At 43.6% G+C, this 15,649-nt stretch overlaps 1 long non-coding RNA gene across 1 annotated transcript in view; it reads left to right on the top strand.

The window, feature by feature from the left end:
• The first annotated feature begins 2,433 nt into the window (after positions 1-2,433).
• Positions 2,434-15,649, top strand: part of LOC147253934 (uncharacterized) — an 18,852-nt gene continuing 5,636 nt past the window's right edge. Inside the window, exon 1 of the long non-coding RNA XR_015118451.1 lies at positions 2,434-2,494. This is a non-coding gene — a long non-coding RNA (uncharacterized LOC147253934). The remainder of the gene's footprint in view (positions 2,495-15,649) is intronic.

The following is a 15,649-nucleotide window of genomic DNA, read 5'->3' as shown; positions in this document are numbered from 1 at the left end:
TAGATGGATAGATAGATGATAGATAGATGGATAGATAGATAGATGATAGATGGATAGATGATAAATAGATAGATAGATAGATAGATGATAGATAGATAGATAGATAGATAGGTAGATAGATGATAGATGGATGGATAGATAGATAGATAGATGATGGATGGATAGATAGATATAGATGATGGATGGATAGATAGATAGATAGATAGATAGATAGATAGATAGATAGATGATGGATGGATAGATAGATAGATAGATAGATAGATAGATAGATAGATAGATAGATAGATGATGGATGGATAGATAGATAGATAGATAGATAGATAGATAGATAGATAGATAGATGATAGATAGATGATAGATAGATAGATGATAGATAGATAGATGATAGATAGATGATAGATAGATGCTAGATAGATAGATGGATAGATAGATAGATAGATAGATACATAGATGATAGATAGATAGATGATAGATGGATAGATAGATAGATAGATAGACAGATAGATAGATAGATGATAGATAGATGATAGATAGATAGATAGATAGATGGATAGATAGATAGATAGATAGACAGATAGATAGATAGATGATAGATAGATGATAGATAGATAGATAGATAGATGGATAGAGCCCAGAATTGTGGTTCCAGCGATACACTCCACTCCAGTGTATTGCTGAAAGTCTTCCGCAAAGTAGTCCCTGAAAGTCTCTGTTTCACGAGAACACTTCCTATAGGAAAGCTTTTTCGTTGGTTGCCTCTGAACTAGAGGTTTGTACTGGGGCTGCAGGTGGATCAATGGGTGGCATTGTGTGTACCCTTTGCATTAGAATTCAATTGCCAATTGTGTTTTATCTCCTAGTGGGGCAGTCCACCTACTGAAAGAACGATGTGAGCACGGTGTCCAGGGTGACATGACTTAAGGCCCCTGATACGGAGAAACAAGCCTCCAGGGGCCGTCTGCAGCCTTTGATATTTTCATGTACCACATCTCGGGCTGTCTCTGCCTCTGCTGGTGGTGGAACTTAAACACACATCCCAATGACCAAAAGGATGGAAGCTCACCAGCAATAGCTTAATGTCCCTGCCGCAGACTATCTGCTCACTGGTAACCACAGGCCTCAGGGGTAACACATGGAACACAGGGTGTATCTTCATAGACTCATGTAGCTTTAATTTGACCACACAACCGTTAATAATTCTCAGGATCTCAAAAGTGCCAACAAAACGAGGTGCCAGCTTATGTGACTCTGCATCCAGAGGGAGGTCACGGGACGACAGCCACACCCTCTGTCTGGGTTTGATAATCGGGGTGAGGGGACGATGAGAGTCAGCTCACGTTGTTCATGATTCAGTGTTACCCTTATTATCGGTGTAGTTTGTTTTGTTACCCAGGTTACTTGTTTGTTGTAACCAGTAACATTGCTATCCTCTTATTGCGGTCAGCGGAACAATTTAGCGCTGCCCTGGCAGACATCCATATTTCGCGCATTCTCCTGAGATGTTCTTTGATGGATGGAACCGCCATGGCAACCTCCTGCTCTGGAAATAGAGAGGGGGGTTGGTAACCATAGCAACATCAAAAGGGAGACATACCAGTGGCCGAGCAGGTGAGCGAGTTGTAGGCATATTCGATCCAGGGTAGGTGAGGAGCCCAAGACACTGGATGATGGGTAGCCACGCAACAAAGCATCGCCTCAGAGCTCTGCTTCACACACTCTGTCCAGCCATTGGTCTGGGGATGGTAACCTGAAGCCTGGCTGACAGAAGCACCCATTGCCGAGAAAAATTTACACTACACCTGGGATGTAAACTGGGATCGAGCGGAGTTGAGGAGGAACATCCAATCAGGGGGACTAGTGAGACTGCTCTTTTTGGCGTCTAGGGGCATGAGGCACGGAAATGCCCAGCTTGACCACAGTAGAGACAAAGGTGCTGTGTAACTCTTCTCTTGCACTCGCTGGGGGTGAGCCGGGCCCTGCCAAACTGCATGGGCTCCTCAGGAGTAGGGGTAGAAGGTGAGACACTGGAGAGATTACATCATTTCCTGATGCATGGTTTCATGTTGTCCAAGTATGCGTCCTTGTTGGGTTATTGCTGTCCTGATGGGGTCTGTTTCTGCTGTATCCATGGTGACCAAAGACTTCTGTGATGTGTGGACGGTGTTTGAATCCAGGAGCAGAGAGCCGAGCAAGTTTGAGGTGATATGTATTTGTCAATCCAAACTGGAACTTACCTGCAAACTGGAACTTACCTGCAAACGTTCCTGCAAACTTGAACTTACCTGTAGTTAACTTACCTGGCCACCAGATGGCGGCAGAGTAGAATCCACCACACCAACACCTAAAGCAAGAGCTCACCTGGTTTCAATCCCAATCAACCCAGTCACCCAGCTTCAGTTTGTCAGTTCCTCTGCCAGTCATTTCTCAAACACTGTGGTGGGAAGACAATTGCCTACTGCAGTGCAACTGTTTGAAGAACCCACAGTGACTGACGGTGAGCTGGTTGTGTATCTGTTTATTATGAGTGTTTGACCTCATTGATAGAATTTAATTCATTGATATTGTCTATTTGTTTAACTGGTTTGTTTAATATCTTAAGTTCACATTGAAATTAATCAACCATGCTTAAAGCCATTTAAGCATGGTACCATTTTGGCAAGATATTATTTTCTTTGTTAACTTGTGTTGCCAAGTTGATTCCTAATCCTGTCGTATTTGTGTTTTACTTTTTCACCTGCATTCATTGATCATGGCAAATTAAGGTCTAAATAAATGGTCAAAGATACTTTCTGCCTGATCCTTTAAAGAAAAAGAGGGAAGTCCAGTGGACTCAAAAATTAATTTACCCTTTTTCAAGTTAGGGGACAGAACTGAAGATAACTTGGCAGTATTGGTAATACAGCAGGGCCAGCCCGAGACACAAGCAAACTAAGCAGCTGCTCAACTCGATTGGGGGCCCCCTAGTGGCCAGGGGCCAGACCAAAATTGAATTCTTCTTCGGGCCCCCTAAATACTTGGGCCACTGTAATACAGGGAATAGTGAAACAGCAGGGATGATCCAGGGAGGATAAGTGCTAGGCTGGTGGTGGTGAGAGGGTTAGAGTGAAGAGGCACTGGAAAAGAACAACACACTGGAGTTAAATACAAAAAGATCGCTGGAGTTAAAATCACAAAAATGTCTCAAGTGAAGGGAGCCACGAGGTGTTGCCAGATGGGGCTTGTCAACTCTTTGGCACTGAGGTGAGTCTCTGCAGCTCTCTTCAAGGGTACTTGATTGCAGAGGCAGAAACAGGTGTGGTCAGTCAACCTCTGCGTCACCAGGGAAGGGAAGCCTTTGGGGAAACGCAGTGAAATTTGCACAGGAAAACACAACAGGAAGTGAAAGATGAAACAACAAAGTCACCCAAAAACACCACACTTCTTCTGTAATCTGGTGCCTTGTACCTGCACTTGTAGCTCCTTTATTGAGTAACTCAAATAAGGACAAATATAACCACACTTATTAGACAAAAATAAATAAACAAAAGAACCATGGCCAGAGCTATTGGTGTGAGATGGTGCTGGATGTGATGATGCACAACTCAGTGTGTCACCACTATCCACCATCAACCCTGGTGTCAATATCCTCTCCCCAGCCACTTCAACCATCTCTTCCGGGAGAGTCCTGAGGCGTTCCCAGGCCCGTCGAGAGATATAATCCCTCCAGCGCGTCCTCGGCCTCTAGGCCTCCTCCCGGTTGGGCATGCCTGGAAGACCTCCCGAGGGAGGCGTCCAGGAGGCGTCCTCACCAGATGCCTGAACCACCTGCACTGACTCCTCTACATGGAGGAGCAGCAGCTCTACTCTGAGTCCCTCCTGAATGACTGAGCTTCTCACGCTGTCTCTAAGCGAGAGCCCAGGAGGAAACTCATTTTTGCTGCTTGTATTTGTGATCCCGTTCTTTTGGTCATTACCCAGAGCTCATGACCACAGGTGAGGGTTGGAACATAGATTGACAGGTAAATCGAGAGCCTCGCCTTTTGGCTACGCTCCCTCTTTACCATGATGGACTGGTTTAGCACCCGCATCACTGCAGATGCCACCCCAATCCACCTGTCAATCTCCATCCTACTTTCACTTGTGAAGAAGACCCTGAGATGCTTAAACTCCCCTACCTGAGGCAGGACCTCCCCCCCCCCCCCGACCAGGAGTGGGCAGGCCACTCTTTTCTGGCTGAAGACCATGGCCTCAGACTTGGAGGGGCTGATTCTCATCCCAGCCACTTCACATTCGGCTGCAAACTGTCTCAGCAAGAGCTGGAAGTAGTGGCTTGATGGAGCTAAGAGGACCACATCATCCACAAAAAGCAGAGATGACATCCTCCCACTACCAAACTCAACCCCGTCTACCCACCAGCTGCACCTAGAAATTCTGTCCATAAAGGTTATGAACAGAACCGGTCACAAAGGGCAACCTTGGCAGAGTCCAACCCTCACCGGGATCAAGTCCGACTTACTGCCGGCAACACTGACCAGACTCTCACTCCTCCGGTCGAAAGACTGAACGGCCCTTTGTAAGGGGCCATCCAACCCATACTTCTGAAGTACCCTAACCCTAACCCTAACTCCCATGCCCCCTCCAGCACCCTAGTGAGGGTGAGGAGCTGATCCACAGTTCCACAACCGAGATGAAAACCACACTCCTCCTTCTCAAGTACCCTGGCGTAGACCTTTCCAGGGAGGCTGAGGAGTGTGATCCCCGATAGTTGGAACACAACCTCTGGTCCCCTTTCTTAAAGATGGGGACCACCACCTCGGTCTGCCACTCCAAAGGCACTGCCCCCGATGTCCACAAACTGTTGCAGAGACCTATCAACCAAGACAGCCCCACAACATCCAGAGCCTTGAGATACCTAGGGTGGATCTCATCCACCCCCAGAGCTCTGCCACCGTGGAGTTGCTTAACTGCCTCAGTGACTTCTGCCCTGGAGATTGGACGACCCCTCCCCAAGCACTCCCCAAACTCTGTTTCCTCCATGGAAAACGTGGTGGTCGGATTGAGGTGTTCCTCAAAGCATTCCTACCACCGCCCTATTATCTCCCCAGTTGTCATCAGCAGCCTCCCACCTCCACTGTAAACAGGTTGGGCAAGTTGCCGCCTTCCCCCCTGAGACGACGGTCAGTTTGCCAGAACCTTTTTGGAGCTGACCAATAGTCATTCTCCATGGCCTCACCGAACTCCTCCCACGTCCGAGTTTTTGCCTTGGCGACCACCATGGCCACACACTGCTTGGCCTGTTGGTACCGGTCAGCTGCCTCTGGAGACCCACAGGCCAACCACGCCCTGTAAGCCTCCTCCTTCAGCCTGACGGCTCCCCTCACCTCTGGTGTCCACCAGCGGGTTCGGTTATTACAGTCGTGACTGGCCCCAGCAGCCGTATGGCCACAGCTCACAACAGCTGCCTTGACAATGGCAGAGCAGAACATGGCCGGTTTGGACTCAATGTCCCCCACCACCTCTGGGATGTGGTCAAAGCTCTGCCGGAGGTGGGAGTTGAAGATCATTCTGACAGGTTCTTCCACCAGGCATTCCCAGCAAACCGTCACTACTTGTTTGGGCCTGCCAGGACTGCACGGCGTCTTCCCCTGCCACCTGATCCAACTCACCACCAGATGGTGATCAGTTACCAGCTCAGCTCCTCTCTTTACCTGAGTGTCCACAGCATGCAGTCGCAGGTCAGATGATATGACTACAAAGTCGATCGTAGACCTTCCACCTAGGATGTCCTGGTACCACATGCACTGGTGGACATCCTTATGCTCAAACATGGTGTTAGTTATGGACAAACTGCGGGTTACACAGAAGTCCAATAACTGCACACCACTGGAGTTCAGGTCTGGCCTGCCGTTCCTCTCAATCACGCCCCTCCAGGTCACGCTGTCATTGCCCACATGAACATTGAAGTCCCCCAGTAGGACAATGGAGTCCCCAGTCGGGGCGCCATCCAGCACCCTTCCCAAGGACTCCAAAAAGGGTGGTTTACTCTGAACTGCTCTTCGGCGCATAAGAGCAGACAACAGTCAGGACCTGTTTCCTGACCCGAAGGCGCAGGGAAGCAACCCTTTCGTCCACAGGGGTAAACCCCAACGTACAGGCAGAGAATCTGGGGGCTATCAAAAAGCCCACCCTGGCCCTTCGCCTCTCACTTGGAGCAACTCCAGCGAAGGAGGGATTCCAACCCCTCTCAAGGACTTGGGTTCCAGACCCGGAGATATGTGTTGAGGTGAGGCAGACTATATCTAGCCGGTAACGCTCAACCACTTCCACCAGCTCCGGCTCCTTCCCCGCCAGAGAGGTGGCGTTCCATGTTCCACACACCAGCTTCCATGCCTAGGGATCAGACAGCTAAGGCCCACGCCTTGGACTGCTGCCCAAACGCATTGCACCGGACCCTTCTGGTTTCTCCTACAGGTGGTGGGTCCATGGGAGGACAGATCCATGTAACCCTTTTGGGCTGGGCCCCATGGGCTAAGGCCCTGCCACCAGGCGCTTGCCATCGGGCCTCTACCCCGGGCCTGGCTCCAGGGTGGGGCCCCGGTTCCACTCAGGGCTGGGTGCACAAATCCCTTGTTCTAACTTCCATGAAGGGTCTGTTGAACCGTTCTTTGTCTGGCCCTTCGTCTAGGACCAGTCTGCCTTGGGTGACCCTACCAGGGGCAAAATGCCCCCGACAGAAGAGCTGTCATTTTTAGTGACGTAAAAGTACCCTAACAAGGTAGTTGCCCATTAACTATTGGTAACTTATGGATTTATGGATACCACATCATAGAAGTCCAGACCTGCTGCTGATGGGAACGTTTTGTAGTCATGTGTATAACAAAGGAAACATGAAACACTGTCGTACTGTTGAACTGTCATACTGCTGTAATGTTGCGATCAGTCGAACATGGTAACGACTCAAACATCTCTTTATAATATCGTCACTGTTTGGATTACAGAATTACAACAACATGGATATAAATTCACACTAAAATCCTCACACATCTCCTCCAGTTTGCTGATGAGGGAGGAAGTGAGAGGCCGGCAGATGGTAATGTATCGCACGTGGGTGTTTCCACGTGAAATAAGGTCTAATTAGGCTGTAAAACGAAGCCAGGAGCAGCAAAGAACAATGCTGGACATACAGAGGGAGACAGCATGACTTAAACACTCTCAGCTGCGCTCACCCTCTCAGCTCACTCAATCATTGTTTACACCCCAAATCTGGCCTCTCTCTCTCTCTCACTCCCTCTCTCTCTCTCTCCCCCCCTCTCATTATCAGTTTGTCTTTACCCCTCTTTATCTTGCTCACAGATACCGAGTGTGGGAGAGTACATATTTACCTTTGAAAGGTGGGAAAGCTCTCTGTCACTTGTTGGTAAACACCAGTCTTGTCATTTTCAAAGCCAAACAGGATTTATAACTGCAGCAGCAGGGAAGGAGAGTCCTGCATCTGGACAAATACTTCAGGAAGTATTTCTACTACTTCAGTTTGCAAGGAGAGTTCTTCTTTATACAATGGTTACACATAAAATCTACCTTTGATTTATGTTTATAACTCTTCATGTTTGTCATTCTACATTCTCAAGTCATAATGTAAACATTGTTTATGTGAGATCATATTAGAATAAAATGATAAATGTTTAATACTCTACCTAACCAGGTCGGAATTCCAATCAAATATTATTTACATGCAGGTTTGAAGTAGCTCTGTGTGGTTTCTTCTTGTGTGCATTGAGGTTTTCTTTAATTGTGAGACGTTTCCATATTTTTTTAAAATACATTTAAGGTGGTAAATAGATTATACACAGGTTGTGACATGCTGTTTCATCGTTTGGCCACAGGGTGGCAGTAAAGAGTTGTCATGTTGTCATTTAACCAAATTCATTATGGTCAGTTGTTTCTGTTTACCGGTAAATGACTTAGAGGTTGCTGATGCTGTCGGAAAATTGAGTGTGGAACAACAGACATGAGCCTCCCTCAGCCGTCGCCATATTGGTGACATGGCAGAAGCTACACACCACATTCTTCTCAGCTTTCATAATGTGACAGTACCACCCATCCATCTTCTCCTGTTCGGGGTGGTGGGGGTGGAGCCTATCCCAGCAGCCTTCCCCCTGGACAGGTCACCAGTCCATGGCAGGGCCAACACATAGAGACAGACAACCATTGGCTCACCCAGCCACGCCTACGGTCAATTTAGAGTCTGGATTAACCTGGTCCCTCTTGATGTCTTTGGACTGTGGAGGAAGCTGGAGTACCAGAGAGAACCCAGCAGGAACAGGGAGAACATGGAGACTCACCCAGAAAGACCCCGTGCTGCAGCCGGGGCTCCACCCACAACCTTCTTGATGGGGGGTCACAGTGAGGACCACTGCTCCACCCACAACCTTCTTGATGGGGGCCACAGTGAGGACCACTGCTCCATCGTGCTGGCCTGTTATTATGTTATTGATTAAACCCTCCAATTTTTGAGGGTTAAACATTTCTGATTGCAACTATATATATATATATATATATATATATATATATATATATATATTACACACACGCATATATATATATTACACACACGCATATATACACACTAAGTTTTTCAAACTTTACCATCACAAAAAAACTTCTGCAGCTGAAGGGGGTACTGCATGTCCACAGGGTACTGCATATCATTGCAAGATCTTTTGTTGCTCTCCTCCCTCAAGCCTCCTTCCACTCTGTCCAAATCTCCTATTTTAGCTCCTCCAAAGCCCCTCAGACCCTCACGCTGCCCCCCCTCTGATTGACCGATGGTCTTAAGAACTGTTCTTCATTCGTTCTGCATCTCACAAATGTTCTTCTGACCTCAGACTTTAACTCATCTGTCCACAATACCTTCTTCCAGTCTTCCAGTGTCCACTGTCTGCGCTCTTTCTCCCATCTCAGTCTGAGATATGGCTTTTTCTCTGCAATTCTGCCATGAAGTCCAGCATCCTGAAGTGGCCTCTGGTGATGGGGACACTGGTATTTGACGGTACTTTTTAGTGCAGCTGCCAGTTGACGACCCGTGAGGTCTTTTTCTTTTCCAGTCCTTGTTAGAGCCAGTTAGTGCTGCTGTCTGAAGCGAGTAGTTAACATGAAAAGAGTTTTAAATTTTCTCACAATTTCCAGCATTGAACAGCCTTCCTGTCTGAGCTCACCAGCAGACTGACGGGCCTCTAAATGCAGGTTTGTCTGGTCAAGCCTTGACCTGTTGAGCCTGTAAACAAACAAATAACTGCGACCAATGCTTCAGACACTAAGTAACCTCAAGAATGCCACGATCCCGTTCTTGCTCCCTTATTGATATAACATTTTTTTAACTGTGCAACAGAGATTACTAAGTAACATAATTGTTAGTGACAAGATTCACCTGCTCACCTCCCACTCTCTGAACTCCTGTAACCGTATTAAACACCTTTTTCTGTTCAGAGTTGTCTTGAGAAAAGTCACGTCATATAACTCTCTTTAAAGTAACATTCACATGCCTTTTCATGTCCGTCTATGAACTTCTGTCAGCCCCCTCGTCTCCTCCCCAGCCGCCTCACGTGAGCTGGTACATGATACATGCAGCACATGCTAGCACGGCATCACCTGCTAGCATGGCATCACCTGCTAGCACGGCATCACCTGCGTGAGAGCTGATGAAATTACTATTAATTTGGTTCATTTCTTTCTGTCTGGTCTGTTTCCATTCACATTGCATCAGCTGGAAAGAGCGCTCACACCCACTCAGATGTAGACGTTAATAACGTCTTGCTGTATTGTCTTGGTTTTTTCAGAAAGCAAGAAATCAGTGCAGTTTTATAGGATCTGAAACCTGCTTACAGACTTAGAACGACGTGTAACAGGAGAGTAAAGTCAACTCATCTAGGATCTCATCTGTATTTGGAAAACATAATGGAAAATGTTTCTTAAAAAATCCATCCTCTTCTGTTTCCTAAGCCAAAGCTGCACTCATCTGAACGGTTGTTCCATGTCCAGGTTGCCTCAGTTTAGAGACCTTTACCTGTCCAGCAGTGATTAGACGCTTTGTCCTGACCCCTGGGGCTGCATGTAATATCGTTAGCACTAATTAATAAACCCTGCTACTTTATTAGGACTGTCGGCAACACGGCACGAAGCAATTAGTGTCAGAATGCTTCCTCCATTAATTACCACAAGTGCAGAACATTTAAGAAGCTATCAGAGGTCAGACTCGTTACAGAGGACACTGCCTCGTGTCACCTTCAAAGTCTCCTGCTCGCTGTCGGTGCTGAGGACGCTGAGGCCGGTCCCAGTCAACACGTGTCAGACTCTCCGTGTGGAGGTGACACCTGCTGCCTGCGGCACTGAAAGAAAACTCCAGATACGAACAGTCGGAACACCGTAGGCCTGACAGCAGAAACGTTCCCACATCAACCAGGGATCAAATTGGTTTATAATGGTACATCCTGTCTTCAAAACAAAAGCATCACTATTTTTAAAAATGGGTTTTATTTTGGAAGCATTATCATACATTTCAAAACAGGTATTTCTGAAATGTTAGTGCAACTATTTGTCATGGATTGATTACATATTTCATAAAGGCCCAGAGAGACAATGATTACCTGCCTCACAGCTCAGGCATCTTCCTTACAGAGACATCAGGCCACATGGTGTTCAGTGTCTTTTTCTGGAGATTCGTTGGTTTTTAAGTTCACATCAAAGTTTTTCGTCAGACGGAGCTGACTGATCTCTAACATCATCCCAGAGTGACGAGCTGGTAAAATACGACTGCATAGCTCAGACCACACCATTAGATTCCAATGCCTTGTTGTACACAACTGCACATTTCTTACTTTGGGTGGGACAGTCTATCAACACTGCGATGTCGTGAAATGTCCTTCTTGTCATACATCGATAAGCTTGTGACAGACATTAACTAAATATTTTACTTTTACATTACAGAAACATGAAGCTAACACTTTGTACTAAAGTGTCAAAGCTAAATAATTCCTGCTTGTTCCTTTTTGGGTGTTTTTCTTCTGCGACATCCTGATGCGTTCGAAATCAATTGTCTTGAATATACTGATTTTTGCAAAATTGCAATACGACAATACAAACATGTACAACGTATTGTAATCCCACTCTGCGTTACTTCGTGACGCTCAGCCCGATTGACTGCGAGTTCTTGTGTTGTTTAATCCGTCTGCAGGCTCACAGTCATCAACTTTCTCCTCGGGATATTTTAGAGTCTCCTGCTGTAAACATGTTTGAAACACAAGCCTGCTCTGACTCAGACTCTGGCCTCCTCCATTCTCAGTGGGCTTTGTCTTGCTGAGAGTTTATCTATGGGGTCACTCAGTCCTCCCCCCCTTGCTGACCCCCATCCCACCATGGTGAGCAGCGGATGGGCACGGTAGTTAGTTTGTACTGACGTCTCTGGGCCTCAGGAGACCCCAGCAGACACATTCTTCTGTGTTTGACTGATGAAGCCAGAGATACACTGATCCACGTCATTTATAAACTGCTGTGTTGACTGCAATGACCAAATTCACAAATGGCTAAAGCTGAAAAAATCTGTATCACTCATAACAGAGGGGTGCATAATACAATAGCATTCCAGTCAGATAATGGCACTGGTGCTGACTGGCAGGCTCAACAGCTCATGTGCACTGCAAATAGATTGGCAACAGCTGAAAAAGATCCTGGAAAATGGAAAACATTACATTCCATGACAGGGAACGATGTGAGAATGGACTACTGAACTTTTCACATTTTTGTAGTTGGATGGTCGAAAGAATTTAATTTATCCCTGCTGCCAATAAGCTGCAGAGTGCTACAACTGTAGCAGTATAATGTACAATAAATATGTGATCATACGTTTTCATGAAGCACTTCGCGCTGAGCCCAGGCTAACAAACCCCCTCAGGACAATTAAGCCTGACCTCACCCTGTGTAGCCTACCCTAGCCTAGTGTACTGTAGCCTAGCCTAGTGTACTGTATCCTAGCCTAGTCTACTCTAGCCTAGCCTAGTCTACTCTAGCCTAGCCTAGTCTACTCTTGCCTAGCCTAGTCTACTGTACCCTAGCCTAGTCTACTCTTGCCTAGCCTAGTCTACTGTACCCTAGCATAGCCTACTGTACCCTAGCCTAGTCTACTCTAGCCTAGCCTAGTCTAATGTAGCCTAGCCTTGTCTACTCTAGCCTAGCCTAGTCTAATGTAGCCTAGCCTCGTCTGCTGTAGCCTAAGCTAGTCTAATGTAGCCTAGCCTAACCTAGTTTAATCTAACGTAGCCTTGCCTAATGTAACCCAGCTAAATGAGTGGAGGTATGGGGGGGGGGGGTGCCTTCTTCTCTGTTTTAATTTTCCCGAGTTGTCAAAGTGAATTATAGCTGTTGTCCTATCATCCGTCAATCATGCAGACTCACTTCAGATGTTGGAGGCAGAATGGACGAGTTCATTGATGAGTGAGACCCTGAACTGAGGTCAAAGGTGAAGGGGGAAGCTATGAGTGGAGTCAAGCATCTGGCTTCTCACACAAATGTGAACAGGGATAAGTTAGATTACCTAACACTGAAACAAGATTAAGTTACTTGCTACTCCTAAAAAACAGAGTGAATGAGGATTCATCACCGACTGAAACCGTCTGCTTGTATCATCAAAGTGAGTCTTTGAAGGCTTGTAGATTTCAAGGAAACTCGAGTGAATACATGTGCTTAAAAAGGTGGGTAAAAGCTGACATCTCACTCCTTCATGCGTAAAAGAACCTAGACATGAGTACATACATCTGTAAATGCTCCCTGGATCTGATAACATGCAAAAGAGAGTAACTGGCAGGTTATTATGAAGGCTGAATATTGTAACGCTACACAGAAAATCAGTCAGCTAACGACTGCTAGATTGGTCGAGCGGTCAGGGAGGCGAAATGAGGAGGAGCAGAGTCCAGACGACGAAAGGTCAAAAGTTCATTTACTTATAAAGCATCTTTTTAAAACAGGTGGTGCCACAAACAAGCACTGTCTGCCAGCCTCATTTTCCAAGTACAACTGAGCCTGTTTATAAGTTGAGGACAATTATCTGTTGGCGCAGACCAAAATACAGAAGGTCACTGCCACAGAAAACACACAACAAAGAAGAAATAGTTACAAACAAACCATTACCAAAATATATACATGATCTTTATACACATATACTATTAAATATATTATTATTATATTGTCATTATATCATATACCATAATTATTATTGCTATAATAATAACAGTTAATATTATAATTATTATTATTCCTGCTACTATGCACATATAAAAAATCACATTCAGGTACACACAGGCACACGCATATGTATATATACTGTATATATAGATAGATGATAGATAGATGGATGGATAGATAGATGATAGATGATAGATAGATAGATGATAGATGATAGATAGATAGATAGATAGATAGATGATAGATCGATAGATGATAGATGATAGATAGATAGATAGATAGATGATAGATAGATGATAGATGGATGGATGGATGGAAGGATGGATGGATGGATAGATGGATGGATGGATGGATGGATGGATGGATAGATAGATAGATGGATAGATGATAGATGGATAGATAGATGATAGATGATAGATAGATAGATGATAGATAGATGATAGATAGATAGATGATGGATAGATAGATGATGGATAGATAGATAGATAGATAGATGATAGATAGATGATAGATGATAGATAGATGATAGATGATAGATAGATAGATGATAGATAGATGATAGATAGATGATAGATAGATAGATGATAGATGATAGATGGATAGATAGATGATAGATAGATAGATAGATGATAGATGGATAGATAGATGATAGATAGATGGAGAGATAGATGATAGATGATAGATAGATGATAGATGATAGATAGATGATAGATGATAGATAGATGATAGATGATAGATAGATGATAGATGATAGATAGATGATAGATAGATAGATGATAGATGATAGATGATAGATAGATGATAGATAGATAGATGATAGATAGATAGATGGATAGATAGATGATAGATAGATGATAGATGATAGATAGATGATAGATGATAGATAGATAGATATATTGATAGATGATAGATAGATGATAGATAGATAGATAGATAGATGGATAGATGATAGATAGATAGATAGATGATAGATAGATAGATAGATGATAGATAGATAGATGGATAGATGATAGATAGATGATAGATGGATAGATGATAGATGATAGATAGATAGATAGATGATAGATAGATGATAGATAAATAGATAGATAGATGATAGATAGATAGATGATAGATGATAGATGATAGATAGATGATAGATAGATAGATGATAGATAGATGATAGATAGATGATAGATAGATGGATAGATGATAGATAGATAGATAGATGATAGATAGATAGATGGATAGATGATAGATAGATAGATAGATGATAGATGATAGATAGATAGATAGATACATGATAGATAGATGATAGATAGATAGATGATAGATGATAGATAGATGATAGATGGATAGATGATAGACGATAGATAGATAGATAGATGATAGATAGATGATAGATGATAGATAGATAGATGGATAGATGATAGATAGATAGATAGATAGATGATAGATAGATAGATGGATAGATGATAGATAGATAGATAGATGATAGATAGATAGATGATAGATGATAGATGATAGATAGATAGATGATAGATAGATAGATGATAGATGATAGATAAATGATAGATGGATAGATGATAGACGATAGATAGATAGATAGATGATAGATAGATGATAGATAGATAGATGATAGATGATAGATAGATAGATGATAGATGATAGATAGATGATAGATAGATGATAGATAGATGATAGATAGATAGATGATAGATGATAGATGATAGATAGATAGATGATAGATGATAGATAGATGATAGATAGATGATAGATAGATGATAGATAGATAGATAGATGATAGATAGATGATAGATAGATGATAGATGATAGATAGATGATAGATAGATAGATAGATAGATGATAGATGATAGATAGATGATAGATAGATGATAGATAGATAGATGATAGATAGATGATAGATGATAGATAGATAGATGATAGATGATAGATAGATAGATGATAGATGATAGATAGATGATAGATAGATAGATGATAGATAGATGATAGATAGATAGATGATAGATGATAGATAGATGATAGATAGATAGATGATAGATGATAGATAGATAGATGATAGATAGATGATAGATAGATGATAGATAGATAGATGATAGATGATAGATAGATGATAGATGATAGATAGATGATAGATAGATGATAGATGATAGATAGATAGATGATAGATAGATGATAGATAGATGGATAGATGATAGACGATAGATAGATAGATAGATGATAGATAGATAGATGATAGATAGATGATAGATGGATAGATAGATGATAGATAGATGGATAGATAGATGATAGATAGATGGATAGATAGATGATAGATAGATAGATAGATAGATGATAGATGATAGATGGATAGATAGATAGATGGATAGATGATAGATAGATGATAGATGGATGGATGGATGGAAGGATGGATGGATGGATAGATGGATGGATGGAT

This window comes from Aulostomus chinensis, chromosome 11 (genome assembly GCF_037954235.1).
Source record: "Aulostomus chinensis isolate RoL2024-O1b breed Wild chromosome 11, RoL_Achi_v1.0, whole genome shotgun sequence".
NCBI classification, from domain to species: Eukaryota; Metazoa; Chordata; class Actinopteri; order Syngnathiformes; family Aulostomidae; genus Aulostomus; species Aulostomus chinensis.
Note: the sequence above shows the minus strand (reverse complement) of the source record. Positions and strands in the feature narration are given on the sequence as shown.